Below are 20,973 nucleotides of genomic sequence, written 5' to 3'. Positions count from 1 at the left end.
CATTGGGTGTTTTATTTATTGCACCATAAACCAAAAAATTGCAAAAAAAATTTTGCAAACAGGTAATTTTTCTCCTTCACTGATGTGCATTGATGAGGCTGCACTGATGGGCACTGATAGGCAGCACTTATGGGCACTGATGGGCACTGATAGGTGGCACTGATGAGCTGGCACGGATAGGCAGCACTGATAGGCATAACTGATGAGCTGGCTCTGAAGATGCTGCACTGATATGCAGCAATTATGGGCACTGATACATGGCATGGATGGGCACTGACTGATGACACTGACTGGCGGCACTGCTGGGCACTGATAGGTGGCACTGCTGGGCAGCACTGATGGGTGGCGCTAATGGGTGGCACTGCTAGGCAATGATCGGCACAGGTGGGTGGCACTGCTGGACACTGATCATCAGTGCCGATCCGTTTTCTGACAATTGCCGGCTATTGGCAGTACTTTCCTCAAACTGTGAAAGCGTGAGGAAAGTGCAACCGATAACCGGCAACTGCCTTTACCCAGTGATCTGCTGTGTCATCGCCTAAGGCTGACCATACACTATACAAATTTCTTACAATTCTGTCCAATTTCCTTTAGATTCACCTTCAACTATGTAGTGCAAGGGCCTGCCTAATTTAATACAATTAAAAGTGTTGTTTAGGTTTGAGCTCATATTATATGGTTTTTGGTCAATCTAAAGCTAAATTCTCAAGAAAATTGGATAATGTATGGCCAGCTTTAGGTCAAACCTAAACAACACTTTTAATTGTATCCAATTAGGCAGGCCCTTGCACTACATAGTTGAAGGTGAATCTAAAGGAAATTGGGCAGAAATTGGAAAGAAAATTGTATAGTGTATGGTCAGTTTAAGGCTGGCCATACATTTTACTATGTTCTTGAGATTTTTGGTTTAGATTTACCAAAAACCATACAATAGGAGGTCAAACCTAACAACACTTTGAATTGTATCCAATTAGGCAGGCCCTTGCACCACATAGTTGAAGGTAAATCTAAGGGAAACTGGGCAGAAAGTAGACAGTAAATTGTATAGTGTATGGCCAGCCTTACCAAAAGTTGGTTCGTTCCCTTTACGTATCATTTTGAAGCAAACAACATAAAGCAGTATTCTTCTGTCTGTAGGACCCCGCCACAGTTGTGCACATCCCCTCCTCCGGCCACATATATTTATGTATTCAGAAAGCCATCGGCAGCTTTTCAGTAGTATCAGTCTTATTTTAAATGGATAAGAGAGTGGTCCACAGATGAATGGCACTTAGCTGAGTAGTTAGCTGATAAAGGAAATCAAGGCAGAGGAATGAGTGCAATCTATCAAGGAAAGCTGATACCCACTGATTGGATTTTCATAGTACACATCCACTAGTCCAGCCGTTTGTATTCTCTGCAAGCCTGAGCATTATCAAGGCGTCCTGGAAACACCTGCTGGAGATCCAGCAATCAGTTTATCTCTGTGCTGACGCTGAGGCCCTGCTGCCATCTATGGTACAAATAATATATGAGGATGCATGCTCTGCGCACCCTCCTCCAGCATCTCCAAGTACAGAACACACACAAGATCTGTCCGCTTATGTATGCTGCCTGGTAATCAATGCAGCTGCTGTATAGAATGTTTTTTTTATTATCGATGTTATTATTTATGCCTTATCTATGAAGGGTACAGAAAGTGCAAAAGCTTCTGGGCCCGGGAGATCAGGCAGACCAACCATGACTGCTGTTTCCATTTATTTACCAGTTGTGTGATTGCATTATATTAGGTACAGAATAATCTTTTCTGAAAGAGAACCAGTCACCAGTGGGCAGCAGTAGTAATCTGAATCCCTATTCTTGAACTGGTATACAAGATCGTCCTTACCTTTAAGGGATTTTTATTATAACTGGGATATTACACCCGGTGGGGCGGGAAGGTCTGCCTGATCACGTGACCATGGAGATTGGTTGGCACAGTGGCCACAGTACTAGAGAATGGGAGTTGTCTTTGGCAGAGTGGTCACTGTGCTGGGAGCACTCACTGAGCGCACTCTCAACAAACCTCTGCTGTCCATGGACACATACACTATATTGCCAAAAGTATTGCCCCCCCCCCCCCCCTCCAAATCATTGGATTCAGGTATTCCATTCACCTCCATGGCCACAGGCAGTGGTGTATTTAGGTTTCATGCTGCAACTAAAAAAATCGGCTACCTCCTCCCCTGTTCCCGGAGAGACCCTGACACCGACCAACACCCCCCTCCCCCATGAAAAGACCCTGACAGTGACCAACAACACCCCAGCCTCCACTCCCACCTAAGAGAGCCTTCCACCAGCACCACCCCCCATACACTGGCAACCCCACCCCAGCAAGACAGAAGACTCTCACCTTCACAGCTCCGGACATCCCCGGGAACAAGAGCCGGCCTCTGCATACACCATCAAGCAGCCCGCAGCCTCTCTCAGATCCCACCCCACCTGGTCCCCATGCTGCGTGTGTCCCTTCTTCCATCCCTTCTTCCGGGGGGGGGGCGGTGCCGCTCCCTGAAAAATTACACCCTAGGCAAATGCCTTGTTTGCCTTGTGGTAAATACGCCCCTGGCCGGCCACAGTTGTATAAACTCAAGCACCTAGGCATGCAGACTGCTTCTACAAACATTTGTGAAAGAATGGGTCGCTCTCAGGGGTGATAACCTTTGATAACGAGCTTGGAGCTCAAAACATGTCAGGGGATCCACCCAGCAGACGCCACTAACCACCAGGGAACCACTGACCACCAGGGATCTTTGAATATGCTTGGAGATCACCTGAAACTCTAAATGTGAGTTGTATACTAATTTTATTTGATATATCAGAATAAAGACGTGCTTCACCATTAGTACCTTTTGCCTTTGTCTCGTTATTTGCGAGCCGTGTAAGGTGGACCATCTCAGGAGAAGTATCACCAGGAGGCTGGAAGTCGTTTGCTGAGGCCCTCAAGTGTCTAACGTGGATGACCAGTTACTGTTCTCATTGCTGTCCAGGCCTTTTCCAGCTGCTGATGGTATACCTGATGACATGCATACAACGCTCAGTCTGTATGTTCTTGTGGTAAGCGCATTATTGTACTAGATTCTTCAGGATTTTAGATCGAGTGAACATCTGAAGTTCCTGCTGTTTGTGTACATCCCACATATGTTCAAATCCACGGGAACTTTTTTTACTGGGTTTATTCATTTCATACAAGACTTTTTTTACTCAAGGTGTTGATATTATGTTCCAGCGATTATGCTGAGATTTCGTATTTAACATTTTATCCATATACATGTCCTGATGCTTTTGGTGTCCATGGATTAATAAACTGTATGCATGTATTTCATCATTCCACCGGTGTGTGGCCAACCCTTCTTCCTGATGCTAGTGTGAACTGAGCCTCAAGAATCTCTTGCTTTTTAGCAGCTCAAAATTTCATATCAGTCATTTGCACATCAGAAAACAGGCAAACGACTGCTGTGACATGTGCAATTACACTCAGCTCAGGCTTGGCCATCAGGGTAAGGAAGGGGTCTCCAAACTTTCTAAACAAGGGGCCAATTAATGATCGTAGACTTTAGGGGGGGGCCAGATTGTGGCCATTGGGAGAAGAAAATGCCCCAGTGTTAGTGGGAGTAAACAATGCCTCCAGCTTGGTGGTTGGTCAGTGGAAGTAAATAAAATTACATCAAACCGTTACATGATTAGTAGGAGAAGGAATAGTATTCTATCATTCATTTCAGTGGAAAGAATAGTGCTCCATTGTTGGTGTCAGTGGGAGGAATAGTGCCTCTTTGTTGGTGACAGTGGGAGAAATAATGCCTCTTTGTTGGTGACAGTGGGAGCAAGAGTACATGTTTGTTGGTGACAGTGGGAGGAAGAGTACCTGTTTGTTGGTGACAGTGGGAGGAATAGTGAGTGCCTCTTTGTTGGTGTCAGTGGGAGGAATAGTACCTGTTTGTTGGTGACAGTGGGAGGAATAGTGCCTCTTTGTTGGTGTCAGTGGGAGGAAGAGTACCTGCTTGTTGGTGACAGTGGGAGGAATGGTGCCTCTTTGTTGGTGACAGTGGGAGGAATAGTGCCTCTTTGTTGGTGTCAGTGGGAGGAAGAGTGCCTCTTTGTTGGTGACAGTGGGAGGAATGGTGCCTCTTTGTTGGTGTCAGTGGGAGGAAGAATACCTGTTTGTTGGTGACAGCTGGAGGAATGGTGCCTCTTTGTTGGTGACAGTGGGAGAAATAGTGCCTCTTTGTTGGTGACAGTGGGAGGAATAGTGTCTCTTTGTTGGTGTCAGTGAGAGGAATAATGCCTCTTTGTTGGTGTCAGTGAGAGGAATAATGCCTCTTTGTTGGTGTCAGTGGGAGGAATAGAGCCTCTTTGTTGGTGACAGTGGGAGAACTAATGACTCTTTATTTGGTGACAGTGGGAGGAATAGTGCCCCATCACTTGTATAAGAGTGAGGAAAGGTGCCTCTTTTTTGGTGTCAGTGGGAGGAGTAGTGCTCCAAGGACCAGATAAAGGTAAGCTAAATGCTGCATCTGGCCCACATGCAGGAAGATGTTAAGTGGCTCCTGGTGTAATTCCACTTTTTGCCACTAGAGGACTTTATTTCCCCATAGATAGGATATATGAAGAGCTGTGAAGTGGGAGAGGGAGGAGTTCAGGAAGCTGCATAGGAGAAGGAGAGTTGGCCCTTGTGAGAAGCTTGGGGCCTTCTCTGTGTCACATGTAAGCAATTTGGAAGGGGGGGGGCTGGCGTCCCCAGTTCGGGATTACCCTGAACATCTGCCTTTTTCTCTTTGGGCTTTGCCAGGGAGACAGTAGTTGCAAGGCTACCCCATGGCAGGGCAAGAGGAAACATCGCCCATATTATGGCTGGATGCATGTAGGTTGACTGTGTTCTGTATGGGAAAAGTATTTGTGTTGAAGATGTTTGCATTTATCTCACTATTTAATAAAGAAAATAAAAAGAAACCATTGGACTAGGCTTGCTTTATTTGGCGCTGTGGCCTATACCTGGCAATTTTAAGTAGCGTAGACATCTGGATCCTTCAAAGGAGTGGTAAAAGATGTTGGTGTTCGTTAACTATGTGATATATAGAAATGGGAAGTATTGACTCCCTCCAGGAGTGGGGATGCACATAAGCAAAACTGAGTCTGTGCTTGCTAATGGTACCCAGGAAGCTAAATTTTGTATCCATGTACCATTGGCCCCGCCAACATGAGGGGTTCATGGAATCCTGTTTAATTTTTGAGAAACTTGAACTTAGCAGTCATTCCCACTGAAGTCTATGGAGGTGAATCCTGTTAGTAGATTTTGGTCTTTTTTAGGGCTAATAGGCAAATTATTGTAAAAAAAGCATGTGCACCTGGGATGCTATGGTGACTGGTGAGCCTCGGCACATGGCAAAAAAAAAAAAAAAAAATGCAGTGGGGACAAGGTCCTCTTTATGTGGCTTGCAGGGTGACATGGAAAACATACACATCTTTGAAATACCAGGATACCTTTTAAGCTGAACGTCAGAACCAGCATGGTTTTAAAGTGGTAGTAAAGTATGATTTTTTTACTTGTACCTACAGGCATTTCAGCAGGAATGCAGGGGAATGCAGTTCCGGCACCACCAGCACTGAATGTACATAATGTCAAGGGGTGCTGGGGTTTGCTGGAAGGTCTATAGATGCTGGCTGCTTGGGGATCTATTGTTGCTGGAAGGGATCTACTGTTGAGGGAGGGGTCTGTTGTTGGCTACTGGAGAGTCTATTGATGCTGGCTGCTGGGGGATCTGTTGTTGCTGCTGGGGGTCTATTGTTGCTGGGGTGGTATGCTAGCATGCAATGCCTCATTGTGTGCGATGCCTCATTGTGTGCGATGCCTCATTGTGTGCGATGCATACTAGCACATTATGCCTTTGTCTTGCAGTGGAAAACTTTTTTTCCCCCCTAGAGATTACTACCGCTTTAAGGGACAGTCTCAGTCACAGTGTACTTTGGAAGCATCTTTTTGTAGCAATAAAAGACAGCAGCAGCCCCCCAATCTACTTTAATTTTATTGACATCAGTTACAAAAAAAAAAGAGGGGGAGAGGCATTCATTGTGATTGTCTTTGGATCTACTTCAGGGGGACATTTATTTATTGTTTTTTAAATAAAGGACTTTTCAAAAACTGGCTCAGTTTTCTTACTCACGTTAACACTTTTTTGGTGAATGAGTAGGCCAGGGTTGTGGGGAGAGGCCCTTGTCCTCATCAACATGGTGCAGGAGGGGGAAGGGGGGCGCTCGCTTGTCTCCCCCCTCCCTTTCCTGGCCTACTGCCATTTTTTTTTTTAGTGCGGTTCCACTTAAAATCCATACCAGACCTGAAGGGCTTGGTAGTGATTGGGGGGGCACCATGTTGGTTTTTATTCTTACTTTTTAAAATGCCAGCATTTCTTTTGTTTACATTCTGCTTCCCTGTTGACAGCAGATGAGTCATGGTTGTTAGGGATGAGGCTGCCCCCCACTCCCTGACAACCATGACAGTTACTGGTTGTTAAGGACGCTGGCTATCAACGGCGTTAAATTCCCGCAAGTTTTTCACTACTAAAATACTGCATTACTTCATAAAATAGCACATGTGGTATTTTAGTAGCTTTTTTTTGTCAATTTAAAAAATAATTTTGAAAAACGGTAATCGGCATTTTACCACATTTCTTAAAGCAGTAGATAACACTTTGTGTATGGAGCTCATTGTCAATATGGCTGTCGTGACCTCACCCTTTTATAGCTCCCTAAGCCCTGGTTCATGCTGGATCCAACTTTGAAATCATGCGACTTCACTGGAAAGTGACATGTCAGTGCGACTTCAGGTGAGACTTGGAAGACATATGTGTGAATTCATCTCCAAACTGCAGCCTAGAGGCCAGATACAGCACTTTGCTTGCTGGCCCTTGGGGCAGTATTTCATCCACTGACACCAACAATGGGGCATAATTTCCCCCACTGATACCAATGAAGGGTCAAAATTCCTCTCAGTGACGTCAATGACGGGGCACAATTTCTTCCAGTGACACCAACAAGGGGGCCCAAGGACACCAATCATGGGGCCCAATTCTTCCCAATGACACCAATGATGGGGCACCATTCCTCCCACTGACAACAATGGGGCACAATTTCTCCCACTAACACCAATGATGAGTCATTATTCCTCCCACTGACACAGACAATGGGGCACAATTACTTCCAGTGACACCCCCAAAGACAAGGCATTGTGTTTCCCATTGATGTCATGACCTTTTCTATTCCCAATGACCACAATCTGGTATCAGTAAAGTCTGAAGGACAGCAAACTGGTTCTTTGTTTAGAAAATTTGGAGACCCCCCCTCTACAGCACTGTGAGTCCTGTCAACCTAACACTGGGAGCTTGCCGACATGAAGAGACTACAACGAGCAGACCAATGACCTCAGCATTATGTTGATACTCCCTTGTTGTCCAATTAGCAGGCTTGGGGCGTGTCAGTGACCATTCTACATTGCATAATGTCAGAGGAGAAAAGTGAGGTCATACAATTAGTTTGGCCAAGTAAGTATATTCACACCTACTGTATGTACTTCTGTGTATTTAGCTGTTTGCCTGCAGTTCAGCTTTAAGTACCAGTTCTTTCACTATGAAACTTTTTCTTCCATGCGTTGTTCTCCGCTCATGTTTCTGCTTTTGCTGGGTCATGTTGTCTAACAGGACATTTTGTCCTGATTCCATCACAATCCATTTTCATTTTGCAGCATGTGTAACCTTTCTATGTCATAAAGTGATATTGGTTCACAGGAAAGCGCGTAGAGCTCGTCCTTCTCATCCCGTCTCACCTTGCCTCCTATGTCTTTCAGGAGATATTAGAGGAAGGTCGCTACAGATTGCTCTTTTTATTCCTTGTCAGAACTGAGCAGTTTCCAAATGAGAGAGCTCAGGAGAGCGAATTGAATGTTATGGGAGGTTATGTTGTGCCAAGGATTTACAGTGGAAAAAAACATGTTGTGTTAAACTGGATGCTGAACCTCCTTCTCTCCAGATGCAGGAATGTGTCGGGGTAGGCTTGTAGGCTAGATATATACAGCTTGGTCCATAGAAAGCAGTGTATATAACTATAAGGGTAGCTACACATGTATCAATGCGATTATACAATATATCAATCTATGCACATAAAACTGTCAATTTGAATAAGAATTTCAAACCAAAGTTCCTCCATTCAATTGATTTATCGAGTCCTCCATTGATTTTGTCAGTATGATTGACTGTGGCAGAATTTACCAATTACTTCTAATTTGCTTCTTGATACTTTAAGTTTATAAAACCAGCATTTTAGAAAACCAATGCAAACAATAGTTATGACAATCCAATACAATGGTCTTCAAACTGTGGCCCGGATGCTGCCCTTTGCTTGCCTTTATCTGGCCCTTGGGGCATTATTCCCTCCACTGTCAGCAACAGTGAGTCATACAAGATAGACTAGGCTAGGTTCACACCTATGCAGGTTGCATTTGAGCCATTTCTGCATTGCATTTTGCATTGTGTTTTTGCACCTGCGTTGTTTACACATTTTTGCGGCGTTTTGTGGGGGGGGGTTTTTTTCATTTTTTTGTATTTTTTCTTGTTACTAGGCAGATTTAAAATGCAAAACGCAAACCACATAAAAAATGCAGCAAAACTGCAGCAGAAACGCAATACATGCTTTTGTGCAGTGTTTCCATTGAAGTCTTCTCCAGGGTGTCACCCATCCTCTGGAACTCCCTGCCCCAACCCATCAGATTATCACCTACTCTCCTCTCCTTTAGGCGCACCCTGAAAACCCATCTCTTCAGGGAAGCCTACCCCACCCCCTGCTAACTTGCCGACCTCCTCCACTCTTCCTACCACTCCATCCCCCACAGCTATCTCCTCCTGTGCCACCATCCCCTCCCTCCTAGATTGTAAGCTCAAAAGAGCAGGACCCTCAATCCCCTCATGTTTTGCATTGTATTGGTATTGTTCTGTCACATGTTCTGTCCCCCTTTGTAATGTACAGCGCTGAGCGAACTATTGGCGCTTTATAAATACTGTATAATAATAATAATATAGAACCAAAAATGCTACTTTTTGCATTCAAAAAAGTCCCTGACACTTTCCAAAAAATGCACTGAGTGAAAACGTGCAGATGTGAACATGTCCCATAGGAAATCATGTTAAATGGACTGTACTGCGTTTCTGCAGAAAACATTTAGGTGTGAACTTAGGGTAAAATTACTTTCTCCTCAACCAGGTACTAATAGGTAAGTTAATCAAATATCATTAAACAAAAGACCACATTTTAATGATGATGGTAATAGTGGTATTGGAGGGGGAGTCATCGGTACAACACAAGGATTATATACTATTAATAAAAACCACCAGACTGCATTTAATATAAATATATGTCTGTTTTAGGATTTTTTCCTTAGACTTACATGAAAGGGTCGGTTAGTTCATTTGTATTAGAAACAGAAATCAGGTTACTTTTGAATGTTAGAGTGGACGACTCAAACAAATGCCTTAGTAACAATTACACAAGCTATCTTCTACAATAATGAGAACTTAGATACCATTGTTGTATGTTGGGCTCTTTTGTTGGGCTCTTTTGCTGATTGTAACTGAAATCAGCAAGTCAAGTTAATCAATGGTTAACAGTAGCTTGACCTTCTGACATATATGACCTATGCCATGTATGATACAACAGTGCCATCTAGAGGTTGAATTAGAGAATGTTTCTCCCATTGAAACACAGTATTGTGAAAGGAGCCACACCCATGTGGGATGGCAAAACTTTCCAAATAAAAAGGTTAGGCTGAAAAGGAGGACCAAGGAAGATCTCTGACAGAAGAAGACTTTTTTGCCCCGATCTCCTGCATCTGCTGTAGAGTAAACCTTTTAGCGTTTTTACAGATTGCTTATTTGCTAGGAATTAGTAGCATTTTGCTTGATATAGTTATATCTGTCAGTCTTGTATTGTTTCCTATAACTACAGTAGGTTGTATGTACAACATTTTTGCTTAGTAAAAGCACATTATTACATTATGGAGGTCTAACCTTTCTTGCTTATAACGCAAAGTAGCCTTAACTAGACACCAAGAAAAACACAGACTTTGACTACTACCCCTCAAGTTCAACAAATTATCTATGACACGTCAAATAAGGTAACCTAAAATCTCATATTTATTCATATACTTTAAAACTGAAAGTGTTACTAAACCCACAACAGTAAAATCAGTCTGTATATGCAGTAAAGCATTCTTGTTATACTCACTGTGGAACCTAAGGGCTTCATCCTCCGCATTGTGTAAAAAGGCTGTCTGATCCTGTCTTCTCTGATCCCCCCTTCTTCTACTGTCCCCAATCCATCTGCTGATAGTACAGAGCTCTATGAGCCATTCTGTCCATGCTCAGTTTAGTGTGTATTGCTAGAGAGTTTTTTTTTGGGGGGGGAGGGTGCATGTGATCAGCACAGGACCAATCAACACTGTCCAGACAAAGGGTCAGGGGTTATGCAGCCTCTTAGGACATTCAGAGCAGAATGAAAACTCCTCCTACAAGTTTTAACCAGTGCTTGGACAGACACAGATAGAAGTCACAAGACTGCTCTAACTGCTGATGAGAAAAGGTATTTTTATATTTACTAAAATAATTGCATTTCCATGTTCTTTGTACTGTTGGAGAGCAGATATAGTGAATGCAGGGTCATGGGTTTAGTAACACTTGAGGCATATAAAAAGTAAAGTATATAAAAAATCGAAGCATATAAAAAAAATCCTTGGCCAAGGAGTATTTACAGCCAAGGATTTTTTATATGCTCCAGTTTTAATGTATATCAATCAATATGAGATTTTAGGTTACCTTTTTTGAAGTGTCATATATAATCTGTTGAACTTGAGGGGTAGTAATCAAAGTCTGGTGGTTTTTATTAAGAGTATATAACAGTGGGGCACAGTTCCTGCTACTGAAACCAACAATGGGGCACTATTCCTCGCCCTGACACCAATGATGGAGCAATATCACTCCTATTGACACCAATGATGGTGCACTATTCCTCCCATTGACACCAAGGATGGGGCACTATTCCTCCCATTGACACCAATGATGGGTCACAATTCCTCCCATTGACACTAATAATGGGGCACTATTCCTCCCATTGACACCAATAATGGGGCACTATTCCTCCCATTGACACCAATGATGGGGCACTATTACTCCCATTGACACCCAGGATGGGTCACTATTCCTCCCATTGACACCAATGATGGGTCACTATTCCTCCCATTGACACCAATGATGGGTCACAATTCCTCCCATTGACACTAATAATGGGGCACTATTCCTCCCATTGACACCAATAATGGGGCACTATTCCTCCCATTGACACCAACGATGGGCCACTATTCTTCCTCCTAATACTAATCATGGAGCATTGTTCACTCGTTTAGATGCTAGAGCATTTTCTACCCCCCTAAAGTTTGAAGGATAGTAAACTGGCCCTTTGTTTAGAAGGTTTGGAGACCCCTGCAATATAACCATACGTGAAAGTTCTCCTTTCATATTGTGAATTCTTCCTGTCTGTAGGCCATCTCTTTCCACAACTTCCCTGATTCCCGGCATACTTTCCTCGGCTATTTACTTTCAATTTCTAAGGACCAGGGGCGGACTGACCATTTGGAAACTTGAGCACTGCCCGAGGGCCCGGGGTCAGTAGGGGGCCCCATGAGATGCCCCTGGTACCTTTTTCATAGGCTTTTTTGAGTTTGGGCAAGGACACAGGGGTCCCATGATCCCCTATTGCCCGGGGGCCCCATGAGTTGTCAGTCCGCCCCTGCTAAGGACTACATATCCCATAGTACCTTGCTGTCTGCAAGCAATGATTCCTGTACTGACTCTGCCTCCTGAAACTCCTCCTCTCAGCATGTCTGTCAATCACAAGACAGGTTCTGTGCAATGCATGGTACAGGACATAGTGACTACGTGTCACAGAATTCAAGGAAGTAAATGTTTACAAACTTCAGGATCATTTAGATTAATAGGAGTAGGCTAGAAATAAATGAAATACAATGTGGAAATAAATATATGATTTTACATTTTGACTATAGATACATTTTAACCTCTAGCCTACAGGGCACTTATACCCCCTTCCTGCCCAGGCCAATTTCCAGCTTTTAGCGCTGTCACACTTTGAATGACAATTGCACGGTCATGCAACACTGTACCCATATGAAATTTTTAGCATTTTTTTGAGTCAGATAGAGATTTCTTTTGGTGGTATTTAATCACCTCTGGGATTTTTATTTTTTCTTAAACAAACCAAAAACCACTGAAAATTTTGAAAAAAAAATGTTTTTTCTTAGTTTTTGTTATACAATTTTGTAAATAAGTGATTTTTCTCCTTCACTGATGTGCGCTAATGAGGCTGCAGTGATGGGCACTGATAGGCTGCACTGATGGACACTGATAGGTGGCACTGATGGGCACTGATGAGAAGGCACTGGTAGGTTGCACTGAGGGGCATTGACAGGCATCACTGATGGGCACTGAAAGACTGCACTGATACATGACACTGATACATGACACTGATATATTGCACTGATAGGCAGCACTGACTGGCACTGATAGGCAGCACTGATGCACACTGATAAGCAACACTGACTGGCACTGATAGGTGGCACTGATTGGCAGCACTGATAGGTGGCACTGATTGACAGCACTGATAGGTGGCACTGATTGGCATTGATAAGTGGCACTGACTGGCACTGATGGGTGACATTGAAAGGCAGCTCAGATGGGCACTGATATGTGGCATTGATGTGCACTGCTATGCACTGATATGTGGCATTGATGTGGCACTGATGGGCACTGGCACGTGGCACTGATGAGCACTGACTGCTGGCACTGATGGACACTGACAGGTGGCACTTCTGGGGCCACACTGATCATCAGGGCACACTGATCATCAGTGCCCTGATGATCAGTGTACATGTCCCCTCCACGGAAAGCCAATTACCGGCTCTCCTCACCTCTTGAGCTGTCAGCGTGACAGCTCGAGAGGAGAGAAATGCCGATAACTGGCATTTCCGTGTTTACATGTGATCAGCTATGATTGGACACAGCTGATCACATAACTGAGCTGACATCTTCGGCTCTTTCCATGATCCCCTGTGTCCGAGGGACACAGCGCACCGGCGATCACCGCGCTGTGCGCTCCCTGAGCCGCGCATGCGCGGTGAGAATGGAAGGACGTCATATGACATCCTATCAGAACGAGAGAACCACCTTGCGCCCGTCATTGTACTATATGGCGGGCGGAAGGTGGTTAAATGATCATTTTTAATAGATTGTTTACATTTATAACTGATAGATTAAGTTTTCGATTGATGTTTATAGTCAGTCACCAATTGTGGAACAATAATTTGTGTGTTGCATTGTTCAATATTGTAATCAATGATAAATCCCTTGTTTGTGATTACTGTTACATAAATCATCACAGATAGCTACATGTATGGCCAACATTAGACTGCAGTTCTCCTTTAAACATATAAAAAAATAGATATAAATGGATTGTTTAGACATTTATGATTGTCTCCTTTTTTGGGGTGCAATGCAGAACTTAAACTTTAAATGGCAGTTTGTACCTGTGTCCTTATTCCTGGATCCATTCCCCAAGTAGACAGCTACCTTGGGTCTTCCAGTAGAAGCGTTTTGCAGATCAGATAACTATTTACTGGTGATATCCCAATGAGCAATTTCATCTCCTACATACTGAATTATTAATCAATATTTCATTGAACTCATTCTGAATGAAATGCTCTGACTTGTTATTGATTGTATTTAGTGAAGCATTAGTATACTGTGGTTCATATAAATGCCATTTAGAAGTGTACTTACTGATTAGTGTCCATGCTAGAGCTGCACACGAGATGGTTTTAATTGCTTTAATATTCTACGGGGGATTTTAATGCATAATTAAATGTCACATTTTATTTGCAGATGCTTTTTCCTACTAGGAACTCTTTTATTGTTTTACTATAAACATTACAATCATGTAGTGAGCGATAAGCACAATAAAGGAAGCAAATTAATGAGCTAATTTTTTTTTTGTGGGGGGAAGTGGGGAGTGGTGGGGCATGTATAAGGTTTTCATGGTCTTAAAGGGATATTCCCACACGTATCTACTGTCCCGAATTTGCCTGGACAGTCCTGCTTTTTAGTTAGTTGTCCCATGACAACTGTATTCCGGGCTGTGTCCCGTGATCACAGTGTGAGGCAATCTATCTGCACTGGTTGTCTTGGCCAGGGGTTACATCCCATCCCCTCAAACACAATCCCTGGCTGTACAGAAGGTAGGAGGGCATTGGATACTGTGTTTCCAATGTGTAGTTGGATCATTAATCACAGATCCGGCTGCTGAAGAAGCCATCAATGCCTTGCAGGATGGCTCTACTCTGCTGCTAGCAACACCGCTCTGCTACATAGAGATTGGTAGATAGGTCAGGAGGAGCATAAGGACTAAAAGGGGTTGAAATTAGGAGTAACCTCGATACCATACACTATTAGCAGGGTTAATGCAGAAAAAATGATCCATTATTACAGTGGAGATCCCAGTTAAACTGAGAAGCACTGTTGTGCTGTACATGGACTATATCAGCCTCTCGCAGCCAGGATTCCTCCAGAGACTGTTGGGGTTCCTTGAGGAATGTCTGCCTCTCAGATATCTAACCACTGACCTATTTTTTTTTTTTTATATCTGTAGGGGGGGAATTCTTCCCAGTGACCATCAATGTATAAAGTATTCTGCCCAGTGACCACCATGCTAATGTACTGTAAGCTGTGGCTATAGCAATTATTGGCAGGCCTGAGACCTGAAATTATTTCAAGGACTCCTTCATGTTATAAAATTTAAGAGAGGCTGCACTATATTAATGAGGTTTATAGTTATTGACAGACTGCAGATTCAATATATAGATCAGAGATACTGTGGCAGTGAGTATACTTACAAGGTGAAGTTTTGGAAATTTCTAGCATCAAAGAACATCTAGTGCAAGATCCCCTATGATGACACCAACTTGTTCAGCAGCAAGCTGAATGCAGCCATCTCTAAATCAACTAGGGAAAGTTCAGGTTCAATTCTGACCTTCAGGCATCAAAGACAAGCCACTGACAGAAGACAAGCAGTGGAAAAATGTAAAGTTGTGAGGTTGCACAAACTAGAAAGAGACTACAAGAGAAACTGGAAGAATACTCTGTCAAGTCTTCTGAAGTTGCCAAAAAATAATAGTACTACTCCTCCATTGCATCCTTTTTGAAGGTGGTCTTTGATAATTTCAGTGGAAGACAGACTGAAACTCTTTACTAGTGTCTAAGCATAGAAGATAAAGGATTTCTGGGAGAGTTTGAACATTTCTAAAGGTTATCATTGAAATTCAAACAAAGACCTCCTGTAAATTACTTTCTAGAGATGAAGATTCCTTTGTAATTGGAAAGACAAAATAATTCTGATACAGTATATAATATATTTGTAGCACTACCCCTTAGGAGTTGCTGAGTTTTGGGTCCCCCTATAGTCCTGCACAGCCAGGCGACAAGCATTTTCTATACATACTTGCATCCAGGAGGCAGTAACCAGTCCTTCAGCTTGGCTTTTGGATATTAGGGAATGAATAACTTTGATGGAGTAAGGGATGTATAGGATGCCCAAGGGAACTGGGGACAAGCTTCCTGGAACTATGTACAAGTCTCTCTAACAGCAAAAAAATCTCTTCTTGGAGAGCTAGCCAGCATGTCCTGGTGTACTATCCCAGGCCCCGTCCCTTCAAATAGAAGACAGTCCCAGATAGCAGCTAATCCAGTTTCCCACTAGAGTGCTCCTTCCCCTTACAGGCCTAGGGGGTGTAGTTATACTCTCTTAGTCCTCTATCTGTGAGCTGATGGGTTAGTGGCTGCTCTCAGGCCTTCTGCTAGACCTCTCCTTTCCTGCTGCATAGGTATCCTCGCTCTGGGGACCGATGAGGTCCTGAACTTTCCTCCTTTCAAGCTCCTCTGCCTGTAGACGAGCACCTTCCCATCTGGACCCCCTCCCAGGCTCCTGCTCTCCAGCCTCTCACTTCATCTTCCACCTGACTTTCTTGCTGCTGAGCAGGCTCCAGCACATTTAAATGCTGCCCTGGCCCCATGCCAAGCCTCCTGCTTGGGGATTAGCAAAGGTCCTCTAATTGTGCATGCCAATCTCTCCTCACCCCCACCCACTGCTTCTAGAATCTTCTCCAAGATTCTAGAGTAGGGGGAGGTGTCAAAGAACTGACCTGCGGAGCCTCTCAACCCTGACCTCAAACAACCCCTTCTAACTCAGCCCAGGATGCTATTCAGCCTTTCTAGCTGAAAGCCTAATCTAGCTCCCCCTAGCTATCTGGGAGGGTGCTACATGTTCTAGAACAGGCATAGAAGGGGCAGTTACCCCAATGTTAGAAGACAAAATAGTGGAAGATTTTTACTCCACACTATTTTTTTAAGAAAGAAGACAGGGAACTTAAGACGAGTGCTTGACTAAAAGAAGCTAAACAAATATATCCATTATTTAAAATGGAAGCACTCCACTCAAAACTTCCTATGACCTATCTTGGAATTGGTTGCTATCTGTAAACTTATGAAATGCATATCTTTATATTTCCATCCATCAGAGCTTCCAAAAGTACCAATGGCTGATGGTGGCGCACAGTTCTGATGTCCACCATTCGGCCTTTCAGCGTCGTCAAAGAGCATTTACAAAGGCTTTATTCCTTTTAAAAGCAATGCTGAAAGAAACCACGTCTAAGAGCCCACCATTACTTGGACAATATCTTGTTGCTGGTCAGAAATGAAAAAACACTCATTTCCCATCATTAACTCCTATTATTTCTATTAAACAATCTAAAAGCTTTGGTTGGCCCATCAACTGCCATGACACTTTAGTAAAACCAGAACTATTGTATACATACTTGCTGGACTTTTCCTTTCCTGTTGCATCTTTAAGGCAGCAAAACCACATCAAATCCTGAATTCAGTACGTAGCTGGTCATATGGGATTAAGGGCACAGATTACAACCAATCATTTTACACAAAGGTGAGCAGATAGTTTTCCAGTTGTTGTTCTTAGGTTTGGATATACTTTAAAAGCCACTTTCACTTAGACTTACCTATTGATTTCAATGTATTTTCCAAAAGTGGGGACATTTTGTTGAAATCTCTCAATATTCAAAAAAATTTCAGAGTATTGAAAACTCACTTTTTTGCTGATCCCTACTATTCACAAAGACTACATCTGACAGAGTGAGATCATTTCTAGAAACCTAGTATCTGTAAAGGGTGTATTTTGTGTTTTGGTCAGTAGTTTTCCAGGGAACACTGGAATTTTCCTGCAGGGCGGAAAGAAAAATTTAATGTCCTCATGACAATTGCATCATTTTTTGACATCTGCTCAATGTCTTCATGGTATGGGCAGAATCCAAAAAGAGATCTCACCGGCTTTTATTATGTTGGTCACATCTTTATTTGTTTTGTACTCGGAAAGGAACATCATGATACATCTGTTCATTTTTTGGGATTTCCTTTCCTGTAGAGAACAACAGAGTTGCCCTCAAAATAAGGCTATCGGGACAACAGTATGAAAAGAAAGATAAGGTGTGTCTCAAGCAAAAACATTTTTCAAAGTTTACCTATAGTAATTTTTTTTATAGGTTTGTATGGAGTAAGGGATGGTGAGAACCCCTGTCAAGGGGGATATCTCCTCACTTTCTTTAATGAACTCACAACAGAATGAGAGAAGAAATAACTCCAAAATAAATAGCAATTCACTTTTAGACTGTTGTCACAGAAACAGGTGTCTACATTGAATGATTTCCCCTCATCTCCTATTCTTCTGACAACTATAAACTGTTTGATTTTCAATCACTTTCTATATAAGGTGGTATCAAAAAGTTTTGAGACTAGTTTCTAACAGGCCAACAGATGGCAGCACTAGGCTGCACACATGATCACAGGGAGCACCGATCTTCATAAGTCAGTGAGCCAAAAGACCTCGTCCTGTGTACATCAGGAGCTGTGCAACTGGTGCTATTCTGACCTTGTACATTGCCACTTTGGTTATTTCATCATGGACAGCAAGTTAGAACAAAGAGCAAACGTGAAATTGTGTGTGAAACCCGAACACCAAAGTTTCATTACTGGTAATGATTGTTCTCCGATAATCATTATGCACAAGCTGCCAAAAATTTTCGATAGTTTCAGGGGTTGAGCTTGTTGAAGGTCTTCCTGATTTCTCATTGTCTTCCAGTGATGTTCTTCCACTCTTGAAGTGTGCTTGCCACTCAAAACACCTTGATCGACAGCATTGCCGTAAACTTGACGCATCATGTCAAACGTCTCAGTGGCAGATTTGCCCAGTTTCACATAGAATTTCATGTTTGCGCTTTGTTCTAACTTGCTGTCTATGAAATGACAGACATGCCAACACACGTGGTGCTCCCTGTGAGTGTGCGTGCAGTGTTGTGCTGCCATCAGTTGGCATGTTACAAAAACTAATCTCAAAACTTTTTGATACCACCTCGTAGATAGTAATGCACTCGTGACTGCACTGCACAGACTCCTGCAGACCTTCCTAGGCCTGTCTTCGTACAGACTTTCAGTTAGAGAGCAGAGGGAGTGCCAATGGACTATGAGTGCGGTAATCACTGGACTTGTGTTCCATTGAAAACTATAAGTCTTTCTGCCACAATGGAAGAAGGGACTTGTGCTTTATTCATTCTCAGATCTCTGACGTGGCTGTGTGGGTGCAGTCTAAACTCCTTGATAGAGAAGACAGTATTTTGGAATGTTCTTGGGGTCAATAGTACTCACGTCAGCTTGCTGACGCATTGCCATGCATTGCGTCAGCTTGCCATGCATTGCTCCCCTGTATATCACTTTAACAAGGTCAATAAAGTCTTGCTTCATCTTTGTTTCCACAAACCTTGTATGGTCTGGGGATCCTTAGTCTACTTTTATGTGTTGTCCATTAAAGAAAAATACAGTAGATGGGTTATAACCAGGGGCGGACTGACCATTTGGAAACTCGGGCACTGCCCGGAGGCCCGGGTTCAGTAGGGGGCCCCATGAGATGCCCCTGGTACCTTTTTCATAGGCTTTTTTGAGTTTGGGCAAGGACACAGGGGCCCCATGATCCCTTATTGCCCGGGGGCCCCATGAGTTGTCAGTCTGCCTCTGGTTATAACTGATATCAAAGTGCTGGCAGTAGACAGGCACTTTATCTACTTCGACCAAGTAAATATTTGCAATTTTGCTCAGGTCAAGTGATGCCTTTGAAAGTACATCATCAAGCTGTAAGCCATCAAAAATCATCATCTCTTCCAATTCAGAGATCCAAGACCACCTCTGCTGTGGTCTTATTTTCCTGATTTACATGTTTATTAGTACCTCTGTTACTGGGATCCAAAAACCAATGCCTGAGCGGCTGAGTGACCACATTACACCAAGCTCCTTACTCATCCAGCATGTGTAGTTATCCTCTTCTGGACTGTCAGCTAGATTGACATACATCCTAAATCCCATCTCCATGTATAACAAAACTTTTTCCCATGCAGTGGTGCTGTGTCCACACTGCACAGGTTAACTGCTCGTTTTTGTCTAGGGGAGAAGACAAATGAGATATACTTACCTAATCCTCCCCTCACAAGACTGGCTGACACCCCTGCGCTTCAGCAGTCTTGAGTTGTGGACTGTTCCTGACATCAAGCCCAAAGCATGCCCCATAGACCAGGAACAGTCCACCACTGGACCATATGGGAGGGAAGTTTTTCAGTGGAATGAAGGATCGACTGAGTATAAGCTTTCTCCTCACTCCTAGACAAAACAAGCACTTAAACCCTGCAGTGAGGGCACAGCCTGACTGCATAGGAAATTTAGCCTGGAGTTGGCCTTTAAATATCTCTGCTATCCTATTGTCAAGGGTTAGAGAAGGACCAGCTGCAAGCCTATGCAGAACACCTTGGAGAAAAATTAAAAGTGTAAACCTTCTGGATGTAATGGTCGAAAGTGCTTACTCATGCCAGAAAAAAAAAGTTAAAATGAAGTCTATAATGCATTAAAACATGTGTTAGCATACAGCTTTACTTTACAATAATAACAAAGCTCTCTCTTAAAATATATAAAGATTTTACTGGACAAGGAAAATGTTGGTGGTGGTGGGTGTGTGTGGGGGGGGGGGTATGTGGGGGCCATGTTTGTCTATGTGGTGATTTTTCGATTTTTCTTCATTTTTGTCCCCTTGACACATAAAGTGAGGGGAAATTTTTCTAAATGAATCCTCTGTTAGACAGTTATCACCACAACAAGTGTGCCATTGGAAGATTTCCTCTCTATTGTGGTTCTGGTGGCAACTCAATATGTTAGATTTACCTTCACTTTCAGTCCCAGAGAGTCACAGAGAGGGTAACTCCCCCCAGCAGGGACACAGATAACAAAAATAATCTGACATTTATTCTTTTATTCTTTTATTATGAAAACAGAAATAAATGTCTTTAGGGTAACAAAGCATGTTACAATCTTTTGAATCTTAAAAAAAAAAATCAACTTTCAAAATCATGTTATATAATGAACCCTCAAGATTAAATAAATATAGGTAGATAAGCCCTGCCTTATTATATCCAGAACATAATCATAACATAAGTGAATCAATATAGTGGCACCATCAATAGTCCATAAAACCTGTGCAAATTGTGCAGTGCCTTAATCTGTGCCCATGCTTATTCTTCTTATTGAAGTGCCGATTCACAAAATGTGCTCCCCGCCAGTGGTCCCACTCACCGACTCCAATGTACTCTTAGTGCTATGATATTATTATTATACAGGATTTATATAGCGCCAACAGTTTGCTCAGCGCTTTACAATATAACGGGAGACAATACAGCAACAATACAGTTCAATACAA

At 42.9% G+C, this 20,973-nt stretch overlaps 1 pseudogene; it reads right to left on the bottom strand.

Moving 5' to 3' along the window:
* Nucleotides 1-18,824: 18,824 nt before the first annotated feature.
* Nucleotides 18,825-19,775, bottom strand: LOC149449101 (thioredoxin-like protein 4B pseudogene; annotated as a pseudogene).
* Between the last annotated feature and the right edge of the window lie 1,198 nt (nt 19,776-20,973).

The sequence above is a fragment of the Staurois parvus genome, unplaced genomic scaffold (genome assembly GCF_062004578.1).
Source record: "Staurois parvus isolate SC_StPar_1 unplaced genomic scaffold, SC_StPar_1.0 ptg000636l, whole genome shotgun sequence".
Taxonomy (NCBI): domain Eukaryota; kingdom Metazoa; phylum Chordata; class Amphibia; order Anura; family Ranidae; genus Staurois; species Staurois parvus.
This window is presented reverse-complemented; position numbering and strand designations above follow the sequence as displayed.